Source organism: Budorcas taxicolor, chromosome 12 (genome assembly GCF_023091745.1).
Source record: "Budorcas taxicolor isolate Tak-1 chromosome 12, Takin1.1, whole genome shotgun sequence".
Taxonomy (NCBI): Eukaryota; Metazoa; Chordata; class Mammalia; order Artiodactyla; family Bovidae; genus Budorcas; species Budorcas taxicolor.
Window position 1 is genome coordinate 77330531 of NC_068921.1, and position 22390 is coordinate 77352920.

The following is a 22390-nucleotide window of genomic DNA, read 5'->3' on the forward strand; positions in this document are numbered from 1 at the left end:
TCTTTTTTTGAATAATGAACATATATTGCTTATAAGTGCTGTATGTTCGACAAACATATCAAGGTACAGAAATTGTATAATGAAAAGTAGCTGAAGGCCACAAACTACAAATAATTACATTTACTCATATAATAGACAAGTTAAGGGGGCATAACTGTGTGAACTTATTTAAAAAGCAGTGTTATTACTAAGGAGATAAAAGGAGAAAACCACATTTCTTTAATATAGTAACACTCCAGGTTTCTGGAAGTATTTCACCATGGATTTTTTTCCCCACTGGGAATAACTGGGAAAAAAACTTGAGAATTACTGGTTGAGGTGTCATTAAGTTCACGACTTTATCGACTCTTACATATTATAGAATTCTAAGAATTTCATTTTGCTGATCTGTGTGTGTGTAGGACAGTTTTTGCCAAGCAATGTAAATAGTAGTAGCACTCCAAAAAAGGTATTCTATTTCAGATAAATTTGGGAAGTGCTAGGTTCAATTAAATAATGTTTTTTTCTTTTACTTCAGGACTTCTCAGTCATTATTAAGCTGATATTCATTTTGACTCTCTAAGAGGAAATATGGAATGTAGTATTTCTCAAGCTTATTTTGACCACTGAATCCTTTTATTCACTAGGTGTGTATTAGCCTTTACTAAAACTGGTTTTGTAGAAAACATCGGAGATGCTACCTTGAGACCTTTTAAATTAGGACTTGAAGGAAGCAGGATGGCAGAGAAGACTGAGAACAGAAGTAATAGCTGAAACTCCAGTGATCAGAGAGGAGATCCCTTTCCCATCAAAAATAAACAGATAAAAAGAAAAATCCCCAAACCCCCAGAAAACTGTAATCTTATGGGCGATACAGTAGCAGGACTTAGAGGAGCTTGTCTCAGTTGGAATAACCTATGTTCTCTATATTATACTTCTATAAGCTGTTGTTGAGTCACTAAGTCGTGTCCGACTCTGCAGCCCCGTGGACTGCAGCATGCCAGGCTTCCCTGTTCTTCAGTGTCTCTGGGAGGCTGCTCAAACTCATGTCCACTGAGTCAGTAATGCCATCCAACTATCTCATCCTCTGTAGGAATCATATATTATAGAATGGAGTTATATATAACAAATCAAAATGTTTCAAATATGTAGGTATTTAAACTATAATTAGTACTTAAAATATATATTATATAGCCTTACTAATAATTCTGTAGATTTTTAAGAATACTTTTAAGAAATAATAACTCTGACTTGAGATTTTGAAGGTTTGCATGGGGTCTCTCTTGGAGATCCACAGTGCACATTAACATTTTTAAGTCGAGAAGTACCGTAGTAAAGAGGCCTGTTCCCCAGATTTTCCCAAATCTGTTTTACACAGGTGACTTCCTTATCCCCATATTTAATTTTTTTCACATACCTATTAACAAGCCCTAAAAGGTAGTGTTCCTTGGGATACCTTTGGGAGGCACTGCTCCAGATCAGAGAGGGCAGTGGCACCCCACTCCAGTACTCTTGCCTGGAAAATCCCATGGACAGAGGAGCCTGGTAGGCTGCAGTCCATGGGGTCGCTAAGAGTCGGACACGACTGAGCGACTTCACTTTCACTTTTTCACTTTCATGCATTGGAGAAGGAAATGGCAACCCACTCCAGTGTTCTTGCCCGGAGAATCCCAGGGACAGGGGAGCCTGGTGGGCTGCCGTCTATGGGATCACACAGAGTCGGACACGACTGAAGCAACTTAGCAGCAGCAGCAGCAGCTCCAGATCAGGGGCAATGGATAGCCTCACCACTTACTTATGTGAATAAAGTTTTATTGGAACACAGTCACAGCCATTCATATATGTTTTCTTTGTGGCTGCTTTCGCATTGTGGCAAGAGCTTAGTTATGACATGCAAAGCCTAAAATATTTACTGTCTGTCTGGCCCTTTATAGAAAAAGCATGCCCATCTCTTCCCTAATGATTAATTGTAGGTAGTTATGTGTGCAAATTAATTTTACCCTCTCTTTTTGTGCACTAGCATTAATACATGTAATTAAAAATCTAATATAGGTAAATGTATATGTGTTAAGTCGCTTCAGTCATGTCCAACTCTTTGCGACCCTGTGGACTATCGCTTGCCAGGCTCCTCTGTCCATGGGATTCTCCTGGCAAGAATTCTGGAGTGGGTTGCCATTTCCTCCTCCAGGGGATCTTCCCAACCCAGGGATTGAACCTGCTTCGCTTGTATCTCCTGCATTGGCAGGCAGGCTTTTTACCACTAGCACCACCTGGGAAGCCCATTAAAAATCAAATATAGGTATATGTATGTGTGTGCATATGTGTATATATTATGAAATATTGTAAGACGTCTTATCAACTAACAGTGCTAACCAAGAATGAGTAGAAAGTCCAGCCAAACTTGTTCATTCTGTTTTTTGTGTGTCAAAACAAAATGCACGGGACAGTCAAGAAGATAATTTTGTTTCAGTTCAGTTCAGTCGCTCAGTCCTGTCCGACTCTTTGCGACCCCACAAATTGCAGCATGCCAGGCCTCCCTGTCCATCACCAACTCCCTCAGGGAGAGGTTATTAATAAGGTTCTCAATGAGGAATGTCTCAAAGGAAAGGGAGGACCCGTGTTGTGTTGGGCCAGGTACACAGCGGGCATTGAGAGTCTGGTGGAATCCACAAGGCACAGTGGATGTGAGTTTTGCCTGACTCCCGGGAAGGGAGAGCAGCTCCTTGCCTTTAGCCGTTTACCAGACACGGGTGGAGGATTCTGTAACTCTTTCTGTTTTCTAGGAACACAGGGCTCGGGGAAAAGTCAGCGTTGTCAACTGTCAACCAAGTCAATAAATATCATCCAGTACCCACTTGTATGTAGTTCTGACCCTAAAATGTGGCTGTTTTCTAATGTTCTATCCGAGGCCTTCTCTGTCTCTTCCTGTATTTTGTCTTCCATCGCTTCTCTTGTCTATGTCATAGTCAATACACTTATGATAAGTCATTGCTTATTGGAATAGAGACAGCAATTATGAATTAGAGCAAATAGACACATCCAACTTTTTTTCAAAAGGGAAGTAGTATCTATGGAATAATATAAAAGGGATTGGTTACATGTCAATTTGCTATTTCTGTGATATTACTATCATTTTATCCATCTGTAAACATCTTTATAATAAGAAGGACTGCCACAGGCCTGCTTTACTTTTTGAGTCAGTCCCAGACAACAACAGTACAGGTCCCACTCAAGACAGTAAGGCAGAATAAGACCCTCATACTTTGAAGGGAGATTAGTGCCTTTTGGAACATGTATCATTTGATAAGTCTGTTTGAATGGCTACAGTGATGAGAACCATCATCTGATTACTTTAAACTAGGCACTCTTCTAAACATTTTACAGTTTTTTTTTAAGTACTCTCTACAGACAATAACATTTACACCTGTGAGTTACAAGTTAATGAACTGTACTAAATTTGTAGAATTGTGTAGCCATCACCACAACCTAGTTTTTAGATTTCCATCACCCAAAGTTCTATTCTGCCCGTTTGCCGCTAATTCCTGATCCCAGCGCCAGCGCCAGGCAATCGCTGTAAACATTTTATAGTTATTAACTGCTTTACTCCTTGGAGCACTGCTGTAAGATGGGTTACTCTCATTATCTCAGTTTTACTGGTGTGGAAGTGAGACAGAGAGAGCCTAGGCTGTTAGGGGCCAGACCCTCTGAGTCACTACAAACCTGGGCTCGTGTACAACAGAATCACTTGGAGAGCTTGTTAGAGCTTGGACAGCCGGGCCCACCTGAGAATCCCTGGTTCTTTGTAGGTGGGGTGAGGCCCGCAAATCTGTCTCTCCAACAAGTTCTCACTGATAATGCTGGTCAGGGGATCCTATTTTGATATACGATCTCAGACAATTTGAAAAAATTGCCACTCTTGCGATGGGTCTGTTTTGTATTCTTGGTGAGCAAATATTGCTGGTTCTAGGGCAAGGAAATGTACATCATGAGACTGAATTATCATCATAACCACTAAATTCCATCTGAAAAGTGATGTTTGCCGTCACCTTCGACATGGCATGGAGGCTGGTTTTATGTGCACACGCCATATCTGTCCATCATTTTGTAACTTGTAATCGGAATGAATTAACATCATGTGACTCAGGTGTTGCCATCTCTGCCCTTTAAAAAGCAGACAGCTATTCACAGCAACAAGAAGCAGAGCTAAACTTTGTTCTCATGCCTCCAGTCACAGGCAAAAATGTAAAGGATAATTTACCTAAATAGAAGAAAAATGTAAAAAGAATTTTAAAAAGACTGAAAGGAAAGTACTGACTCACTGCAGACAGCTGCAAAATGTTGCCCTCGGGATAGAGGTTAACTGAATTGTGAAATAATGGCCAGAGCTCACACTCTTAATAACTTTTTCTTAGCCCTTGAGAAAGCGCCTCCATTTAAAGCGAGATGCTTGGCAGAAGGTGCTGCTGTTTATGGGCTGGCTCAGCGGGGAGGCCCGGATTGAAAGCTCTCCATTTGTACAAACTTATTTGCATTTGTAATGCTTTTTATTTTAAATCACCTCCAAATGTAAATATTTTGGTATCTTTTCCTGTATTTTTTTTTTTAATAAAATTGTTTTAGTGACTATGAGTCCGCGTAAAGGTGAGTCCGGCGGTTTTCCTTCCCCCCGCCAAAAGACAAAGTGGAAGGTGTAGATGATGCCAGAGAGATGCGGAAGTAGCAGCCATCGAAGAACCCAGCAGAGGTCAGCCGGAGGTCCCGTTTCAGAAGCTTTTCGGAACGCAGGAGAAGAATCACTGAAAAAGAGGTTCATTTGCTTGGAGAGGTGGTGGTCTGATATGTTTCTTAACGAAAAGGCACCCGTTTGCTGCTCCTCGGTAACTGCTCCAGTTGACTGTCCTTTTTCTAGGCTGCAAAGAACAGTGGAGTCGGCGGCAGAAGGGTATCTGTTGGCCCACGTGGCAGAGGGCACAACGGAAGTGGCCTTAGGACGGCCCCCTTGAACTTCTGACTGCGGTGGGGGGCCCAGTTGGCCTTCTGGGATATCGAGAGGCCTCACACGTGGCTGGATACAGGGTGGGTACCAGCCCTGCCGCACTGCCAGCCAGCACCTGTCCAGAGGCGGTCGACTAGAAATGGCCCTTTTAGAGCCTTCAGGATCCCATCAGCTCCTCCGAACGGAGCCTTTCTCAGTACATTTGAGCCACAGACCAAGAGGAGAACTGGGTTCTTAAGGCTAACGCTCGCCTTGATCAAATCCACCACCCTTACAGATGTTGTTATCAAGGCAGGTGGGTTTACCTGACACACAGCAAGCCAAATGCTGAGATGCCCAGGTTGGCAGCCCAGAAAGAGTTGATTCACAAGGCAGCCAAGCGAGAAGATTGGAGAACAAGTCTCAGATCCACTTCCCTGGTGACCCCATGGGCTGTAGCCCGCCAGGCTCCTCTCTCCATGGGATTCACAGGCAAGACTACTGGAGTGGGTGGCCTTGCCCTCCTCCAGGAGATCATCCCGACCCAGAGATCAAACCCACATCTCTTATGTCTCCTGCGTTGGCAGGAGGGTTCTTTACCACTAGCACCAGCTAGAAAGTCCCAAATGTGAAGAGGTAGGATATTTATGGGGTAAGCAGGGTGGTCTTAGGCATGGGGAGAGGTGAGGTGAATCCAGGTTCTTGTAGAACAACTGGGCTTCCTGAAGCTGGGAAGGTATGCGATCAAAGAGAGGAGGGAAAAAGAAATAATAAAGCAAGTGTTTTCAGCAAAGGCAGTTTACAAGCAGAGGGGTTTTAAGAAGCTGTACTGCTGTCAACTGCTCTGCAAGACAAGCTCAAGAGTCCCTGTGAGCCTTCGGTCTCTGTGAACCCTGTAGGTGTGGTTTCAGGCCCCTGACCCCAGGGGTCTCACACTCCCAGGGTGACTTGAGAAAGCCCCCTTGTGGTCCCAGCCCAAATAAAGACTGAAGAAGTGGTCATCCACACCTGTGCAGACCCCAGCCTTCTTGGCATGAGTGTGGCTTGAGTATCACAGGATGTTAACATTCTTCCATCTTTTAGGAAATGTGATACCTTTCAGTCTTGCACCTGGCAACTGCTGTTCTCCTCCTCTCTAGCCCTCTACCCCCCACTTGGTGGCTTTCAGGTTCTCTTTAAAGTAGACTTTATTTTTTTCCTCCCATTTTTAAAAACGGCTCTATTTTATATTGGAGTATAGCCAATTAGCAATACTGTCATAGTTTCAGGTGCATAGCAAAGTGACTCAGCCAGATCCGTTTCTCCCCCACACTCCCCTCCCATCTAGGGTGCCATCCCCTCCCATCCAGGCTGCCATCCCCTCCCATCCAGGCTGCCATCCCCTCCCATCCAGGCTGCCACGTAGCATTGAGCAGAGTTCCCTGTGCTGTAGGGTAGGTCTCTGTTGGTTCTCCATTTTAAATACAGCAGTGTGTGCATGTCCGTCCCAAATCCTAAGGGATAGTTAGGGAGTTTGGAATCAAAGTAGACTTTAGGATGAGAGTCAGTTCTGAGTCATCCAGCTGTAGAGAGCAGTGGCAGATAAGAAAGCAAACGGGAAAGGTTTCTGAGAGAGGAGTAGGTAATATGATGCCAAGCTTGACTCTCCAGCACCCCATCCTTCTCCCAGAACATTGTCTCTCCCAGGATGGCATTCAACGTGAACTTTCCTGAGAGGTGGATAGCTCAAGATGCCAACCTAGGCAACCTTGACTGTAGATTCGAAATTCCTTCTGTGCATTACAGCGTTGATGCTTTCGAGCTGCAGTGCTGGAAGAGACTCTTGAGAATCTCTTGGACTGCAAGGAGATCAAACCAGTCAGTCCTAAAGGAAATCAACACTGAATATTCATTGAAAGCATTGATGCTGAAGCTGAAACTCCACTACTTTGGCCACCTGATGTGAGGAACCAAGTTATTGGAAAAGACCCTGATCCTAGGAAAGATTGAGGGCAGAAGGAGAAGGGGACGACAGAGGATGAGATGGTTGGATGGCATCACCGACTCAGTGAACACAAGTTTGAGCAAACTCCTGGAGATAGTGAAGGACAGGGAAGCCTGCCGAGTTGGACACAACTGAGCGACTGAAAAACAGCAACATTACAGACACTTGTAGCCTGACCTACTGTTGAACGTTTCTGCTTGGTCAGCTGGCCTGCTAATGATCCCAGGACAGGCTCTTCTCTCCTGGCTCTTCCACACCTGAATCGTAGCACCCCTGTCCAGGAAAGCTCACTGCAGCAGAATTCTTTTACTGCAAGGCTTACCGCAAGTCCTGTCTTCTCTATGTAAGTCTTCGTCTGACTCCCATAGGCTCTTTGCTCTGAAATTCTGTAATATTTCATTTTCTTAACACACAGACCCAGAGCAGTTTGCTCTAAGGGGTGCCTCGGCCAGGGACACTTTTACCCTGGGGACATGTGGCAATGTCTGGAGACAGTCTTGACTATCACACCGTGGGGAGAGGGGTGCTATGACATCTGGTGGGTAGAGGCCAGCCTGAGAAATCTGACCTTCAGTGTTCCTAGATCTAACCTACGTGACATAAGGATCTCTATCCTTGGAGTATTTGAAGAGGAGATCTCAGGTATATTTGAACATATTCAGAGGTGAAAGGCTCCCTGGTTCACAAGGCCACCCATTCTGTTGTTGGGGAGCTCCACTGGAAATCGTTTCCTCATGTTGGGTTGAAGTCTGTCTTCTGGGGCTGGGCCAATGAATGGATTCCTTTCCCTTCGTGGGGTATTTGCAGAGCGTTCCCTTGTGATTCCTGGCAGTTCCCACCCACATCCCTCCCTGGTCCCACGACTTACCTCTGTAGGTGCATCTACCCCAAACGTCAGGGTGAACCTGCAGTCGGCAGACACGACATCTTACTCTTCTGTTTCACAGCCCAGTAGCTAGTACAGCTCATCTTGGGATAACTCTGCAATGACCAGCCCCGTAGAGTTGGTACCGCTGCTGGCAGAGAGCATCCAGAAGGTAAACGAGTTTTAATCGTGGTGCAACGCATTGTCCCTTATATTTTATCGGGTAATTGGAGGATGGTTTGCCTTTAAAGCAGAGATGGGTGTTTTACTTTGTAAAGCCTGTGAGAAAAATATTTATTTGTAAAGTAGGTGGATAGCGCAGCATTTTTTTTTTTTTTTTTGTGGTGTTCTGGCTTCTTCTTCATGATTACACTATAAAGAAACTGTCTTTTACTGCTCTGCTGTCCAGTTTGTTGGGTTAATTTGGGAGATAGTGTCAGTGACCTGGAATTGTGCCAACTTCCAATTAGCACTCTGTATAACCACTGATTTCACTTTAAAAGTAATTACTGCAGATTTTCTCATCAACCCTGAATGTATTAATAGCATGTACTTTTCTAATCCCATGTTTTATTCTTCTCAGCTAAAAGGAAAGTTTTCTTTAGGTTTCTGTACTGTAAAATGTTTTCAGCTTACCTTGATATAATTTAAGAGTTAGGGGAGAGTTGCAAAATGTAATAGAAAGAATGTTCATATAATTTCATCAGTTTCTCAAATGCTAACATTTTATTGTGATTGCTTTATTGTGTTCTCTTACACTGTCTATATGATTGTTTTTCTCTGAACCATTTCAGTAAGTTGCTAACAATACTTAAGAGTGTATTTTCTAATGAGAAGATGGCTATCACCTTTTATAATCACAGGGCAGGAAATTGACACTGAAAAAGTATGATTAGCTGACCTACAAGCCTTTCAAATTTTTCTAGTTTTTCTACTAATGTCTTTTATAGCAAGAGAAAAAAAATATTTTTAATTTCCTGCTTCAGAATCCAATTCAGAAGCACATTGCATTTAGTTTTCATGTCCTTTCATCTCCTTAGCCTAGAAGAGTTCCTCAGTCTTTCTTTGTCTTTGATGACCTTTACATTTTTAAAGACGGAGCATTCATTTTGTCAGATGTCCCTCAATTGGGATTTGTCTGGCCTTCCCCCATCATCACACTGAGTTGCCCGTTTGGGGCAGAGGTAGCACAGGGGAGATACTGCGTCCTTTTCAGAGCATTGTATCATGAGGAGGGTCGGGTTTCTGCTTTCCCCATCACTGCTGCCATTGCGCTGGTGACTTGCGTAAGGTGGCGTCTGGTTTCTCCACTTTTGTAAAGTTACTGCTTTCCTTTTTCTATTTATCTGGTATAGGAGATAGACCCCTATCCCGGTTACTTCAACATAATATGGTAGGTAAGACCGGCAGGTAGCCAGGGTGCTCTCGGAGCCTGTATGTGGAATTTGGGGAAGGCTCCTGAGTTGATGACACCTTGACTAAGACTTAAGGAAGGATTATGGGTCAGGTGAGCCAAGGAAAGTGGGGAGAATATTCTAGAAGGGTGTATTACCACAAACACAGTCATGGAGCCATGAAGCTGCATAGTGTATTCGGGAATCTGCAAGGGTCGGCAGCTTGAGTCCTTGGTTTGAATTCTCAAATCGCAGAATTCCCAGGAGGGAAACTGAGGGCTCAAGGTCTCATGGGAAGCTGGAGGCAGAGGCTGTGCTCTTTGTCAGGATTTGTGGGATCTCTTTGCCTCAGAATTTCATAGCTGTCCCTCCCCTAATTCACATAGAGCCAAAAACAGCAGAGAAGTGGGACATTGAGGGCAGGAGAGGAATCACAGTATTTGGTAGTCACAAAGGTTGTATCATTAGGATACACAATTTATATTTATTGTACTGAACGTTGATTTTGTTTTCATGGTGAAAGTACAAGTCGCTCAGTTGTGTCCGACTCTTTGCTACCCCATAGAATGTACAGTCCATGGACTTCTCCAGGCCAGAATACTGGAGTAGGTAGCCATTCCCTTCTCCAGGGGATCTTCCCAACCCAGGGACCAAACCCCAGTCTCCCACATTGCAGGCGGATTCTTTACCAGCTGAGCCACAAGGGAATTCCAAGAATACTGGCATGGGTAGCCTATCCTTTCTCCAGCGTTTCTTTTCATAGAAGAGAAGTATTATCTTTGCAAAGAGTTGTCCCTTTTTTCTTTCCTTTTTTGAATCTCAAAATTAATGAAAATAGAAAGATGAAAAATTGTGCAAATGAAACAAAAGACCTGATTTCAGCTTAGAAGTTTATATTGAAAAGCCTGCTATTCTTTAGCTTGAATAAGTAGTTAAAATTGTGGAATGGTAACCTCTTCTCTGCTGCTGCTGCTGCTGCTAAGTCACTTCAGTCGTGTCCAACTCTGTGCGACCTCATAGATGGCAGCCACCAGGCTCCTCTGTCCCTAGGATTCTCCAGGCAAGAACACTGGAGTGGGTAACCTCTTCTCTGACACTCAGTCAATTCAATTTTTTAATTTTAGTGGCAAAATGCACTGCCTTACCTAGGCATGAGGTAGCAGATACAGTCAGAGTGGCCCGGACTTTTCCAGACTCCGGTCAACAAGCTGACTTGCCAAGAGTGTTCAAATTAAATTCATGCCAAGACACTTTCTCTGTTTCCCCGATCAACGAGGTCATCTCTGCAAGTTGAACATTAGTGATTCTGTCGCCAAGAAAAAGAGTATGAACCTCTGTCTAACTTTCAGCGATGTCTCAGATGAATTCCTTGAGGTCTCCAGGACCCCTTAAATTTCTCCATTGGGTTTGAGGTTAGTGGAATCTCTTTCTTTGGTGCTAAAACTTTTCCTAGTTAGTGCTTTTTGCCTCCTGCCTGCATGGAGTCATGTATAGCTCGGCCAAAAGGATTACAGAGTCTTTTCTTTTTTCCTTTACAGAATTGAGTGTCTTCTGTGTACCAGACTATGATCTCTAGCTTGTGGGGGTTTTTACCGTCTGTCAGAGAAGACGCAAAAAAGAGAACAGGCCAGCCACCAATCAGCAGCATCCATACTCATAACTAGAGAGCCTTAAAAGAAAAGCTGTACACAATTCATGTGGCCAGATATATTCTTTTTAAAATACTGAGTTAAAATTCACATAACATAAAATTAACCATTTTAAAATGTACTATTCTGTGATATTTAGCACATGAACAATGATGTCATCTCTGTCTATTCCCAGCGCATTTTCATGACCCTAAAAGAGCATCCTGTACCCTCTAAGCAATCATTCCTCATTTTCCTCTCTCCCTAGACTCTGATAGAAAGAAGAAAAGTGTTAGTCACTCAGTTGTGTCTGACTCTTTGCAACGCCATGGACTGTAGCCTGCCAGGCTCCTCTGTCCATGGGATTTCCCAGGTTAAAATACTAGAGTGGGTTGCCATTTCCTTCTCCAGGGGATCTTCCCGACCCAGGGATCGAACCTGGGTCTCCTGCATCGCAGGCAGATTCTTTACCCTCTGAGCCACCAGGGAAGCCCAGACTCAGATAACCACTGGTCTGCTTTCTGTCTCTGGATTCCCCCATTCTACAGGCCCTATGTAAGGGAAGCATATAATATGTGACTTGTTGTGTTGTTTCTTTCCCATAGCCTAGTATTCTTTCTAGTTCACGTGTCATGCGATATATCAGCACTCCATTCCTGTTCAGTTCAGCTCAGTTGCTCAGTCATGTCCGACTCTTTGCGACCCCATGAACCGCAGCACACCAGGCCTCCCTGTCCATCACCAACTCCTAGAGTTTACCCAAACTCATGTCCATTGAGTTGGTGCTGCCATCCCACCATCTCATCCTTTGTCATCCCCTTCTCCTCCTGCCTTCAATCTTTCCCAACATAAGGGTCTTTTCAAATGAGTCAGGTCTTCGCATCAGGTGGCCAAAATATTGAAGTTTCAGCTTCAGCATCAGTCCTTCCAATGAACACCCAAGACTGATTTCCTTTAGGATGGACTGGTCGGATCTCCTTTTCACAGCTGAATGATATTCTATTTCCGAATGTATTCTTTAGGTATGTTTGAAAATTAACTCCTCCCTGTTGAACTGTTTCACAGTGATATTTCAGGGATGGAAATAGTTTAAAGACTCAACTTAAACTCAATTTATATTAGCATACTTCTCCATAGTAGAGAAAAGTATTGCTGGCTGTCATCGGCACTGTGGGCAGAATGATTGCTGTCACTTAACACCCTGTGGAAAACCATGCGTTGGGGTGATGGGGGCGGCCTCCACTGGTCCCAGGTAGAAATCCCAGGTGTACAGTCTGCGCAGAGTACACTGGGTTTGCTTCCGTTGTTCATCTTCGAACTGCATCGCCAGTTCTCAAATATCAGTAGCCTCCATTGTTCCCGAAAGAGGCTTGGAAAATAAGATTTTTCCCTTTGTTAGCATCAGTGTTGGCATACTGGAGATACCAGAGCTTATTGTCCTGGGAGATAGTCGTTGTCCCATGGGGATGTTGGGCCAAAATAAAGGGGTTTTCTATCTGCTGTTCAATGTGATATATAAGATATTAGTGAAATATTTGTTCTGATGTTGGGGACTTCTAGTGTTTGACAGAGAAACTGCTGTACCTCTTTTTTATTTTCCTGGCTCATGCATCACTGTTTCCAGGCCACATGGCTTCAGCCTCATCTTTCCAGTACTGGGTGACCTCTTTTATTTGGCAGGATGATAGGCAAACCGGCAGGATGCCTTAAGACAGACCTTCACGTTGGGACTAGTGACATTTTGGTAAAGTAGGGTCCAGCTTTTCACGCTGTGCCTGCTCCTGGCAGAGTGTGGTGGCCAGTGCCCCCCGGGGGGACGGGTGTCCCCACATCCACACTTTGCTGCTGAGCCCTGTGCCACAGAGAAGCGCTCTGATCCATCACAGTGAGGGACAGAGACAAGACCAAAGCTCGTGTGACCCTGGTCATAACTTCCTGATGTAAACAAATTTCAACTATATTTCACATAAAAAAAATTTTTTTTTTTCCCTTCACAGAAGATGATTTTCAAAACAACACAGAAGAAGCCAGGGGAAAAAAAATTGTATTTTGAACATTTCTGATTCACAGATGGCCTGAGACTTCACTAGAGGTGTTAGGGTTTGATTGTCCCCAAGTTAAGAGTCTCTAATAAAGAGTTTCGAAGCAATATTCATTGAACTCATGCCTCAGTCATTCGAGGGGGATGAATAACAGATAAGCTAGGCAGTGCTTGAAACCCATCTTCAGAACACTGTAGGTCTCAAATCACCTGTGAAATGAACGGAATTAAGAAATTTGGCAAGAATGGAGTTCTGTCCAAAAGATCTGAAATAATTCTAGTTCAATCCATTTTCTCCTAAAGGGACCTATTTTTCAGATTGAGGTGATTAGTTTGAAAACAAATGGGGTAGCCAGACTGTGTATTCTAGTAAGGTTGTAGAAAGGCTGAAAGTTAAAAGCCACACTGGTTCAGTGTATCGTCCTCTCTTGCAGGTGCTAGACCAAAGGCAGTGGTGGTTTAGCAGCACAGTAATGTCATTTGTTGAGACTAGAATTTTCCTTTGGGTATTTTATAATTTTTTTTTTAGTATTAAAGTTTCTTTTCAAGGGTTTTGTACTCAATTAGTTTGTTTCATAACATATGCATTCCATTGGAAGTTACCTTGCCAACTTTGCTAGGACTTTTTAGCCTCCCCATCGTTTTTTAATAAACCAAGAGATCAAATGAACACTCCCCCAATTTCTCAGATATCGGGCAGTTGCGCCTGGTTTCGGTCCATCTAAAACAGATACTTATTTACAACAGAGAACACAGAGAGTGTTCCCTCTCCAGAGAAGACTTTGAGCCCAGGGCTATTCTCCAGCCTCTGAAGGTTGCTTGTGGATGCTTCATTTCCTAATCGCACCCTTACAATAATAATGTATATGGTCCAACTAGGGACAGAAGCATTGAGGTCAAAGAAGATTAATAGGAGGGTGACTGTAGACAGCATACCACTTGCAGAAGTTCAAAACATCAAATGGACAGGACTGAACACATGCAAAAGGCACATTAAAGGCATTCCTTCCGTGAGCAGAGTATGAGTCAGTTCAGACTATGGCAACAAAGGACCACAGACTGGATGGCTTAAATAGCAGCAGTGTATTCCCTCACGATTCGGGAGCCTGGAAGTCCAAGACCAGGTACCAGCAGGTTTATTTTTATTACTGAACTGAACTCAGGTCCACTCCCCCAACCACAGAGCAAAGCCAGTTTACTGACACCAGGTTGTGGTGAGGGAAAGTATAGCATTTATTGCTAGAAACTGTGCCAGACGATTCACACCTACTACCTCATTCAGATCTTAAAATAGGCCTGCCAGTTTTTATTTCCGCAGAAAAGAATTCTGTAAGACAGGCAATATTTGGGAGTTCCCTAGGAATCCAGTGCTTAGGACACTGTGTTTCCCCTGCAGGAGGCCCAGGTTCAGTCCCTGATGAGTGAAACAAAGATCCTGCGAAGCCGCAAGGTGCAGCCAAAAAAGGGCGAGCAATGGCCTCCTCCTTTTAGTGGGTGAGGAGTGAGGTAATAATCATAAGCCACACTCAGTTAGACCCTGAACCCCAGTTTTACCAGCACCAGTCCTCTTGCCTGGAAAATCCCATGGACGGAGGAGCCTGGTGGGCTGCAGTCCATGGGGTTGCACAGAGTTGGACACGACTGAGCAACTTGACTTTCACTTTTCACTTTCATGCATTGGAGAAGGAAATGGCAGCCCACTCCAGTGTTCTTGCCTGGAGAATGCCAGGGACGGGGGAGCCTGACGGGCTGCTGTCTATGGGGTCGCACAGAGTCGGACACGACTGATGTGACTTAGCAGAGCAGAGAGCAGATACTCATAATGTCCCAGGTTTATCAGGAATTATCTATACGAAGAAAGAGTTACTCAGAAGATTTTTCTAGCTAGAGCAAGAATCGGAGAAGCCGTGTTATGTTCAGCTGAGTCTTGGGAAAGGAAAGCTTCTCAGTGGACATGAGCTAAAGTGTTAGTCACTCAGTCGTGTCCAACTCTTTGCAACCCTGGGGACTGTAGCCCACCGGCTCCTCTGTCCATGGGCATTCTCCAGGCAAGAATACTGGAGTGGGTTGCGATACCCTCCTTCAGGGGAATCTTACCAACCCATGGACTGAACCCAGGTTTCTTGCACTGCAGGCAGATTCTTTACCAACTGAGCCACCAGGGGACATGAGCTGATCCCTGCTATAAACAGAGCTTTGTCTCCCTGCCAGAGTCCATGCATTGAAACCTAATTCCCAATGTGATGGTGTTTGGAAGTGGAGCCTTTTGGAATTGACTGGCTCAGCGGTAAAGAATCCACCTGCCAATGTGGGAAACATGGGTTCAGTCCCTGGGTCAGGAAGATCCCTAGAGAAGGAAAAGGCAACCCACTCCAGTATTCTTGCCTGGGAAATCCCATGGACAGAGGAGCCTGACGGGCTACAGTCCATGGGGTCGCAAAGAGTCAGACATGATTTACTGACTAAACAGCTAACAGCAAAGAACATGAATGGGATCAGTGCCCTTATAAACAGGACCCCAAAGGGATCCCTTGCCCCTTCTACCATATAAAGACACAGCAGAAAGATGGCCATCTGTGGACCAGGAAGTGGGTCTCACCAGAGCCTCACATCTGCCCGTGCCTTGATCTTGGATTCGCAGCCTCCAGAACAGTGAGAAGTCATCGTCTATTGTTAATGAACCACAAATCTAGTATTCTGTTACGGTAGCCCTAAGGGTCTAAGATAGTCCCATCAGAAAGCCTGCTCCCATAGCGGAGAAGGCTGCCTTGTGTCGATGCTTCTCCAGGTGTGGTTCCTGGGAACTCTTTAGAAATGTAAGCCCCAACCCAGAGTCAGAAACTCTGGAGGTGGGGCCCAGCACGCTGGGTTTTAACAGGTCCTCCAGATGAGTTTGGACGCTTCTTATTTGAGAACCACTGCTCATGCTATCTTAGTGGAGAACACTGCCTTTGATGAGCTGCTGCCCCTTCCATATTAATCGAACGACCACTGACCGTAGTTTAGGTACTCACACTGCAGTTAGGTGGTGTGCTGGCTCCCTTTATATCTCTGATTCTAAATTCATAAGATAGTTTATGCCTCAGTTTCTTATGAGCTTGACAGGGAATCAGTCCAGTTGAGAATGACTGAATGATCCATTCTAAGCTAATAGAGGAACTCTGATTTCTAAGCCTGTGTACCAGAGGCCTAGAGCCTGATTCAGGGCAGGTTAGATAGATGCCAGGGAGTAAGGCTGCGTGATGGCAAGCATCCCATCCCGTCTTCTCAGGACTCACTCTTTCTAGTGTTTGCAACCCAGAGCAAAGAATCGCAGGTCAGTAAGGAATAGCTGAGATTCAGTACTCCTGGTGTCCCGATTATAGACACAAGTGAAATACTTCTAGTGTTACTTCACAGCTACTGTGTAGCGTCATTTAACAGTAATGGTAAAAGTTAAGTGTGCCCTTTTCAATTCGATTACACAGCTGCCACTTAGAAATTGGTCCTTAGGGAAGAGATTTCAACTTCTGTGACTAAAGCTTTCGGTGGTTACTTTTGGCATTTCTGGCCCTCCAGAGTCTAAATCAGCTGAGTGGTGACAGTTTGTAAATTTAGGAGAGTTTTATGTTGATCGGTATGAATATTAGCATTTCAGATAATATGCACTGGTATGTGGGTGACGGATAGAGGCTTCCACGAAATTATCATGGAGTCGTTGCAGCCAGGCAGAGTTATCTGTCATATACAGATAACCAGTCACGCTGTTGGGGAATTAGAGAAAAAGGAACAAATCTGAGAAAACGAGAGGGAGGTAGAGCAGGTGGCCGAGTCTGTGATTTGTCCCTGCAGCCTTGGGAATGTTCGAGAAACTAAGGGGGAGCCTCCCTGGGGCCTTCAGGTCGTATTTACATCTGGGCTTATCATTCTCGGGGACAGGGGAGCTGAGCCCTGGGTAAGAGGGGCTGGCGGGGCCAGGTGGGGGTACTTGGAGACACTGTGGAGATGTCAATGGCAGAGTTTGTGTGTTATGGAAGGGGGTTGGGAGTTTCCCCCTGCTTCAGCTGAACTAAGCATGTAAAAGGAAGAAGTGACCTAAAGTTCTTTCTGTCTTAAACATCCTTCATGTACTGATGAACCTGTTTGCAGGGCAGCAGTGGAGATTCAGGCGTAGGGAAGAGTCTTGTGGGCACAATAGGGGAAGGAGAGGAGGGGACGAGTGGAGAGAGTAGCATGGAGACAGCTTGCGTTACCAAGTGGAAGACAGGGAGCCAGGGGGGTTTGCTGTGTGCCCCGGGGGGCTCAGCCTGTGCTCCACGACAGCCTGGAGGGGTGCAGTGTGGTGGGAGGGAGGCTCAGGATGGAGGGGACTCAGGGACAGCCTGGAGGGGTGCAAATGCGGCGGGAAGGAGGCTCAGGACGGAGGGGACTCGGGGACAGCCTGGAGGGGTGGGCTGTGGTGGGAGGGAGGCTCAGGATGGAGGGGACTCAGGGACAGCCTGGAGGGGTGCAAATGCGGTGGGAAGGAGGCTCAGGACGGAGGGGACTCGGGGACAGCCTGGAGGGGTGGGCTGCGGTGAGAGGGAGGCTCAGGATGGAGGGGACGCATGTGCGCCTGTGGCTGATTCGTATTGATGCAACGCAGAAACCGATACAGTACTGTAAAGCAGTTATCCTCCAATTAAAAAGAAGGAAATTAGAAAAAACATCCAGAAAGAGTAAAAACAAAGAGGTTTATATAGAGTGAGTTAAGGATGGCAAATGGCAAAAATGTCATGGATTTCCTTCTTTTTAAATACACTCACATCGTTGTGTTTTACCTAGTGGAAAAGCATTTATAAATATAGATGTATATGTTTATATTTTTATAGATGTATGTGAGAAGATTTTTAAGCAAACTGTTACCAGGACATCTGGGGAGTGGGCCTGGAGGTTGTTGGGGGGGTGTGGATTGTTAGCCTGTTCTGCACACCTCTTACATTGTAGGACTCGTGCAGCCAGCCTGTAACTGTTGTTAAGTCCATAAAATACATCTTAAATTTTATAAGAGCTTTCAGGTTTCACTCAGTCCCCAGTTCTCTTTTTCTAGTAAATCTCAAGTTCCTCAAATATGAATTCTCCTGCCAGAATTCAGAAACACAGACCTGGGAATTCCCTGAAAGTCCAGTGCTTAGAACTCCAAGCTGTCCCTGCTGAGCATCCTGGTTCGATCCCCGGTCAGGGAAATAATCCCAGAAGCCTTGAGGCATGGCCGAAAAAAAAAACCAAAGACCCAAAGTCTAGGGAAAGACTGTGGTAGTCGCATCAGCACAGGCAGGGCAAAGTTTCCAGTCTGGAGAGACCTCAGGAGAATTGAGCGGAAGCCCAAATCATTAGGCCGAACAATTTTATCAGAAGAAATGCCGAGTGAATTTCTGTGAGGGATTGATAAGCTCCATGTTTGTACGATGTGTGCTCTTTGAGAGAGATTCAGATCCTTAGTGAGTGGAGGTCACTCGGTCATGTCTAACTCTTTGTGACCCCATGGACTCTAGCCACCAGGCTCCTCTAGGTCCATGGGATTCCCCAGGCAAGAATACTGGTGTGGGTAGCCATTCCCTTCTCCAGGGGATCTTCCTGACTCAGGGATCGAAGCAGGGTCTGCAGGCGGATTCTTTACCATCTGAGCCACTGTGTTTTCACTAATTGTAGAAGACCTACCCAGAGGAGCCTCCAGTGTCTTCCCAGGGAAGAGCCCAAGAATTCTGGCATCTGAATTTTGACTTGAGATATTGTGATTTATAGTAAAAAAGAAATTGTATGTTTGGTCTTTGTCCCGTTTCTGGCACAGAACTCCTAAAACCCTTGGAATTTTACTGAGTGAAATGAGTGATGAGGAGTCTTTATTTATAACAAGTCCCTCTCAGCCGCACCAGAGCTTAATGAGATGACTTTTAGGAAGCCCCTGAGATTGAGTCTGGTTCCCAGGGAACCAGCCAGGTGATTGACGGATGGGAACTTTAAGCCCCGCCCCCAGCACACACACACACACACACACACACACACACACACACTCTCTCTCTCTCTCTCTCTCTCTCTCTCTCTCTCTCTCTCTCTCTCTCTCTCTCTCTCTCTCTCTCAGCTGGGGAAGTTAGAGAGCTTCCAGCTTGGTGAACAGGTAGGGTGCTGGGAGGGACACACCTGGAGAAACGAGGACTTTCTGTGGGTGACAGGCCTGGACTTGTGATTGCCATCTGACATGGAGGACAGTCCTGGGAGATGAAGCCCATAACCTGTGGGATCACAGCGTCGGACCTGCACGGAGCTGTGGGACTCCCAGCTGACGTTCACAGAGAGGTGGAGAAGTGCTCTGTGTGGGGAAATGCCCGCACATTTGGTGACCAGAAATACTCTGAGCAGAGCATGAGAAAGAAATGGGTGATTCCCCTTTTACTTAATTTTCTTCTATCTTTAGACATGTATTAATGATAATAAAAAAGCAAAAGAGCAGCAGTGATGGCTACTAAATATGAATATGGCATTGACCGTGTCTGCGCGTTCCTCATGAAAGAATTCACCGAGTCCTCACAGCAGCCTTTTGGAAGAGTTTGAGGCGGGTAGATGTTAACTCTGCTCTGAATGTTTGCTGGGATTCTCCTGTGAAACCACCTGGTCCTGTACTTTTGGGAGTTTTTACATTGTGCTTCAGTTTCATTGCTTGTGATTAATCTGTTCTTATTTCCTGGTTCAGTCTTATCCTTCTAAGAATTTGTCCATTTCCTCTAGGTTGTCCATTTTATTGGCACGTCGTTGTTCATCCTGTTATGGTCCTTTCTGTCTTGAGGGATTGGTTGTAACTTTTTTTTTTTGTTTTTCATTTCTGATTTTATTGATTTGGAAAGAAAGGGAAGTCACTCAGTCGTGTCTGACTCTTTGCGACCCCGTGGGCTGTAACCTACCAGGCTCTTCCATCCATGGAATTTTCCAGGCAAGAGTACTAGAGTAGGTTGCCATTTCCTTCTCCAGGGGATCTTCCCGACCCAGGGATCGAACCTGGGTCACCTGCATTGCAGGCAGACGCTTTACCATCTGAGCCACCAGGGAAGCCCAAGAGAGTCTCAGGTGGGTTGTAAATAACACACCATCCTACCTCCCTGCTAGAGTGGGGAGAGGTGATTTGGACCCTCTCCCTTTTTTCTTGAGTCTGGCTAAAGGTTCATCCATTTTACCTATCTTTCCAGAGAACCAGCTTCTAGTTTTATTGATCTTTTTTGCTTGGTTTTTAGTCTGTATTTCGTTTATTTCTGCTCTGGTCTTTCTGATTTCTCTGCTTCCACCATCTTGGGTTTCTTTACTCTTCTTTCTCTCGCTCCTCTAGGTGTAAGGTTGAGTTGTTTGAGATTCTTCTTGTTTCCCTAGGTTACCTTGTATTGCTGTAAACTTCCCTCTTAGAACTGCTGTTGCTCCATCCCACAGGTTTTGAATCATCGTGTTTTCATTTTCATTTGACTCTAGGTATTTTTTAAATTTCCTTTCTGATTTCTTCGGTGATCCATTGGTGGTTTCTCACAACTTTTTGAAGTAGGTACTATTATGAGCCACAGTTTATAAATAAGGAATCTAAGATTTAGAACCACAGAGCTAGAACTAGACAATTAGGCATTGCTAATCCAAACTGTGGTGCTGGAGAAGACTCTTGCGAGTCCCTTGGACTGCAAGGAGATCCAACCAGTCCATACTAAAGGAGACCAATCTTGGGTTGACTCATTGGAAAAGACCCTGATGCTGGGAGGGATTGGGGCAGGAGGAAAAGGGGATGACAGAGGATGAGATGGTTGGATGGCATCACCGACTCTATGGACGTGAGTTTGAGTAAACTCCGGGAGTTGGTGATGGACAGGGAGGCCTGGAGTGCTGCGATTCATGGGGTCGCAAAGAGTCGAACACGACTGAGCGACTGAACGGAACTGAATCCAAGATGTTTTACCATATGCAATAAAAAAAAATCCGCTACTGTCTATTGAAAAATCTGAGATGTTTGAGACAGAGACAGGAAATGCTGTTTGGTGAATAGTTGCTGTCAGGCACTTCTTAGTTACAAATCCTTGTTCATTTATTCATTTAATTAAAATCCTGATGTTTAAAAATGAAGAAATTTGTTCTGAGAAGTTAGGCCACTTGCCCCAAAAGTGATGGCAAACTGAGGTCATTTGGCTGCAAAGCCTTGTGTTTTACGCTTTCACCATTCCCAACATGCCAGCCATGTGTCCTGTTCCTGAGATTGGCCACGTGGCTTTACAGGTCTCATCTGCCTTCAGTAATGTGTTTTCTGTGTAATACACACTATGTAGTGTGTGAGAAATCCATGTAGTAGCTCTGGTTAAACTTCCTTCCTAAGATACGTCAGAATTCTAGTCTATAAAATGGCTTAGCCACTGCTGTGACCCCGATGGAATTCATGCCCAGTCATTTAGACCAGTGGTTGTTGGGTTGTGGAGGGAAAGGAGGCTTTCTTTTCTGTCTTCGTATATAGTGTCTAGAGCATTGTAGACTAAACTAACAAGAGAGAAAACGCATATTATATTACTTTTACATGAGAATTCACAAAGGAATGTGACTTGAGGCAGTGAGAATCTGGGGCTATATGCCATCTTAACAGAGGGCAGTACAGTGTGGAGAAGGGATTAGACAAAGGAGTTTGGGGGCTTCTGGGCTGGGTGAGCTGTGAGCAGGTAACTAGGAAATGTATGACTTGCAGAAAGCGGTTTAGAAAGGTTTATTATGCAGAGAAGAGTTCCACGCAGGTGATAGGAGTTGTCTGTGGGGTGGTTCCTTTCCTGGTGTGGAAGACAGACACTTTTCCAGGGGACATTTATGCCCAACTTTTAGACAGCAAGTGGAAGATGGAAAGCTCATTGCTCTCATCAGGCAGCCATGCTTATGCCACAGCGGCGTCTTCGGGGGAGGCGTGCTGTAGTCTCTCTCATCGTTTTCTGCTCTGATCTTTTTGGTCAGTGGTTGACTATGCCGTGTTACCATCATGTGTTTGCTTTGTCTCTTCATGTTTGAGTTTCTAAATCTCTAACCCATATGAGCCAGCATTTTGGTGTGTTAGACAGTGAGTTTCTCCAGTGAATGCATTATAGCAAAACTGTTTTATCATTTAAAAAAAAAGCCCTGTAAAGGGACTTCCTTGGGGGTCCAGCAGCTAAGACTCTGCTCTTCCAGTGGCGTGGGGTCCACCCCTTGTCTGGGAACTGAGATCCCATGTGCCACGTGGCCTGGCCAGAACACAGAAATAAAATAAAAAGAAAAGAATCCAGCTATTAAAAAAAAAAAAAATCCCTGTGAAGTCAAAGCATTGTTGAAGAGCCCCTGGCATTGGCACCGCCCCAGGCCTCTGGTGCCCCCTCTCAGCGCTGGAGAACTTGCACGGGAAGGCCCAGCTCCCCAGAGTCCGCTTATCCCGCTCCCTGGAGACCATTTTACTTTAACTTGAGATGAGCAAAGAGCAGTTCACAGAGAACAGGAGGTGAGAAGATGGGTGGGGACCTAGCAAAATGGTA

The 22390-nt window shown here is 45.0% G+C and overlaps 1 protein-coding gene and 1 non-coding gene across 2 annotated transcripts in view; one reads left to right on the forward strand and one right to left on the reverse strand.

The window, feature by feature from the left end:
• The window catches only part of PCCA (propionyl-CoA carboxylase subunit alpha), a 381652-nt gene that overhangs the window by 335884 nt on the left and 23378 nt on the right, over positions 1-22390 (forward strand). The gene's annotated exons all lie outside the window — the stretch shown is intronic.
• TRNAC-GCA (transfer RNA cysteine (anticodon GCA)) lies at positions 19857-19928 on the reverse strand. Its single transcript has one exon. It is a non-coding gene; the product is annotated as a tRNA-Cys (tRNA).